This window comes from Colobus angolensis, unplaced genomic scaffold (assembly GCF_000951035.1).
Source record: "Colobus angolensis palliatus isolate OR3802 unplaced genomic scaffold, Cang.pa_1.0 Scaffold19, whole genome shotgun sequence".
NCBI lineage: Eukaryota > Metazoa > Chordata > Mammalia > Primates > Cercopithecidae > Colobus > Colobus angolensis.
Genome location: NW_012115043.1, coordinates 14,930,435 through 14,934,255, shown reverse-complemented (window position 1 = coordinate 14,934,255; position 3,821 = coordinate 14,930,435). Strand labels below are relative to the sequence as shown.

The 3,821-nt window shown below is 37.5% G+C and overlaps 1 pseudogene; it reads left to right on the top strand.

Annotated features, from left to right (window-relative positions):
- The first annotated feature begins 785 nt into the window (after positions 1-785).
- On the top strand, positions 786-1,052 carry LOC105510685 (annotated as a pseudogene).
- The last annotated feature ends 2,769 nt before the right edge of the window (positions 1,053-3,821 follow it).

Genomic DNA, 3,821 nt, shown 5'->3' with positions numbered 1-3,821 from the left:
GAGAGAGAAATTAAGACATTTCCAGATAAACAAAAGCTAAGAAAGTTTATTCCCAGTGAAACTGCTCTACAAAAATATACTAAGTGAGATTCCTTTAGGCTGAAATGAAGACAGAAACTGGAAGCCATATCAAGAAGTCATATAAAGAACTCCAGTAAAGGTAAGTATATAAATAAATATAAAACTCAGTGTTACTGTATTTTTAGTTTATAACTCCTTTTTTTATTTCCCACATGATTTAAGAGACAAATACATAAAAATTCTTGTATCCTTGCTTCTCCTGTGCTTGGTGCTTAAATAACAAAAAAAGTAAGAAAAAAATCTTATGTATTTTTGTTAATGGACACACAACATATAAAGATATAATTTGTGACAATCACAACATAAAGTATGGGCAGAGTTGTATAGAGCAGAGATTTTTGTATGCTATTAAAGCTAAATTGGGATCAATTTAAACTAGGTTGTTATAAATTTATGATGTTAATTGTAACCTCTGTGGTAACTACTTAAAATTTTTTTTAACATACTGATAAGAAAATTAGAGGAGTTTGAGGCTGCAGTAAGCCATGATCATGCCACTGCACTGCAGCCTGGGCAACAGAGCAAGACCCTGTCTCTAAAAAAAGTCAAGAAAATTACAGGGGTATTAAATGGTACACTACAAAAAAAAAAAAAAAAAAAAATCAATGCAAGACAAAAGAAGGCAGTAGTGGAGGAAATGAGGAACAAAAAAGGCATAAGACATACAGAAGGAGTGCCTGGAGAGCAGCAATAGCCCAGCTACCATGTCCCTGCAGGCTGATTTTGACATGATCACAGAAGATGTGAGGAAGCTGAAAACAAGACCAGATGATGAAGAACTGAAAGAACTGTATGGGTTTTAGAAACAAGCTGTAATTGGAAACATTACTATTGAGTGTCCAGAAATGCTAGAATTAAAAGGCAAGGCCAAATGGGAAGCACAGAACCTCCAAAAAGGATTGTCAAAGGAAGATACAATGAGTGCCTTTATTCCTAAAGCAGAAGAGCTGATAGAAAAATACAGAATTTAGAATAAAGCATAGATAAATTTTCCTTTTTGAAGCCTTCATAATGGTATCATGACCAAACATTTAGAGTTAACACTGTTAACTCTAGGTATTGTGTATATTTTTGCTATTATTATGAATTATGATACTTAATTAGAAGTATGCTAAAACTGCATAGTTAACTAAATTGTACTTGATTAAACCAGGTGTCTTTAAAAGTTCTTTCAGAAAAGCTTTTTTTTTTTTAATTTTTGTAGATTTAAGGGGTACAAGTGCAGTTTTGTTTCATGAACGTACCATGTAGTGGTGAAGTCTGGACTTTCAGTGTCCCCATCACCCAGATAGTCTACAATTGTCCCCAAAAGGTAGTTTCTCATTCCTCAGCCCCCTCGAACCCTCCCACCTTCCAAGTCTCCAGTGTCTATTGTTCCACACTCCATGTCCATGTGTACACACTGTTTGGCTCCCAATTACGAGTGAGAACATGAGGTATTTGACTTTCCATTTCAAAGTTACTTCACTTAAGATAATGGCCTCCAGTTCCAACCATGTTGCTACAAAAAAACATGATTTCATTCTTTTTCTTAATGGCTGAGTAGTATTCCATGGTATACATATACCATATTTTCTTTGTCCAGTCATCTGTGGATAGACACTTAGATTGATTCCATATCTTTGCTATTGGGAATGGTGCAGTGATAAACATATGGGTGCAGGTGTCTCTTTGATACAATGACTTATTTGCCTTTGGGTAGATAACCAGTGGTGGGATTGCTGGATGGAATGATGGTTCTGCTTTTAGTTCTTTGAGAGTCTCCATATTGTTTTCCATGGAAGTTGTACTGGTTTGCATTCCCACCAGCAGTGTATGAGTTTCCCTTTTCTCTGCATCCTCACCATCATCTGTTGTTTTTTGACATTTTAGAAAAGTCTTACTCTGGTAATATTTACACAAAGGTTAGGAATTTTTTTAAGACATACAGAAAACAAAGAGCAAAATGGCATAAGTAGTACTTTCTTATCAGTTATTACTTTATGTAAATAGATTAAACTTTCAAATCAAAAGGCAGAAAAATTAGCATGATGTGTTTTTGGTTTATTATTTGTTTGTTTGTTAGTTTTGTGAGATGGAGTCTCGCTCTGTCACCAGGCTGGAGTGCAGTGTCACGATCTCGGCTCACTACAACCTCTGCCTCCCGGGTTCAAGCGATTCTCTGGCCTCAGCCTCCTGAGTAGCTGGGACTACAGGAGCACACCACCGTGCCCAGCTAATTTTTGTATTTTTAGTAGAGATGGGGTTTCACCATGTTGGCCAAGATTGTTTCGATCTCTTGACCTCGTGATCTGCCCACTTCTGCCTCCCAAAGTGCTGGGATTACAGGTGTAAACCACTGTGCCCGGCCCCAGCACAGTGTGTTTTTAAAAACGATGCAACGGTATGCTATCCACAAGTGACTGACTTTAGATCCAAAGACACAAATCGTTTGAGTGAAAGGATGGTATGTGGGTTAAATTATATCCCTATAAAAGATATATTAAAGTCCTAACAGCCAGCACCTGTGAATGTGACCTTATTTGGAAATAGGGTCTTTGCACACATAATCGAATTAAGATGAGGTCATTAGGATGGGCCCTAAATGAGTACGACTGATGTGCTTATAACAGGAGGAGAAGGCTGGGCATAGTGCCTCACACTTGTGATCCCAGCACTTTGGGAGGCCACAGCAGGAGGATCACTTGAGGCCAGGAGTTCAAAACCAGCCTGGTCAACATAGTAAGACCCTATCTCTACACACACACACACACACACAATTAGCCAAGTGTGGTGGCATGTACTTGTATTTCCAACTGCTTGGGAGGCTCAGGTGGGAGGATTGTTTGTGCCCAGGAGGTTGAGGCTGCAGTGAGCCATGATTCCATCACTGCACTCCAGCCTGGGCAACAGAGTGAGACCCTGTCTCTAAAAAAAATAAAATAAAATAAAAACAATATTTTAGAGAAAAGAAAAAAAGAGAGAGAGAGAAGAGAAGAGACACAGGGAAGAAAGACATGTGAAGAAGGAGGCAGAGATTGAAGTTATGCAGCTATCAGCCAAGGAATTCCTGGGACTACCAGAAGCTGGAAGAGGCAAGAAAGGATCCTGCCATAGAGGCTTCAGAAACAGCATAATCCTGTCAACACTTTGATTTATAATTTTAGGCATCCAGAACTGTAAGAGATATATTTGTGTTGTTTTAAGGCACCCTATTTGCAATACTTTGTTAAAGTGCCCCTAGGAAACTAATACAGAGTGAAAAATATATTCCATGCAAATAGTAATCAAAAAAGAGTGGGAATGGTTATACTTTAGACTTAAAGCCAAAAACTGCTACAGGAGAAAAAGAAGGTGATTATGTATTGATAAAAGGGCCAATGTATCAAGAAGATATAAAAATTATGCACATATTTGCACCACACAAAATAACTCAAAAATATATGAAACAAATACTGACAGAATTGAAGAGAGAAATAGAGAACTCTGCAATATTATTTGGAAACTTCAATACCCTACTATCAATAACGGTTAGAACATCTAGACAGAATATCAGTAAGAAAATAAAAGATCTGAACAACCTAGACTAAGCTTTTCCAACCTGCAGTCTCACAGGCTGCATGCAGCCCAGGATGACTTTGGATGTGGCCCAATACGAAACTGTAAACTTTCTTAAGACATTATGATTTTTGTGTGTGTGATTTCTTTTTTCTTTCTTTTTTTTTTTTAGCTCATCAGCTATGGTTAGTGTTAGTGTATTT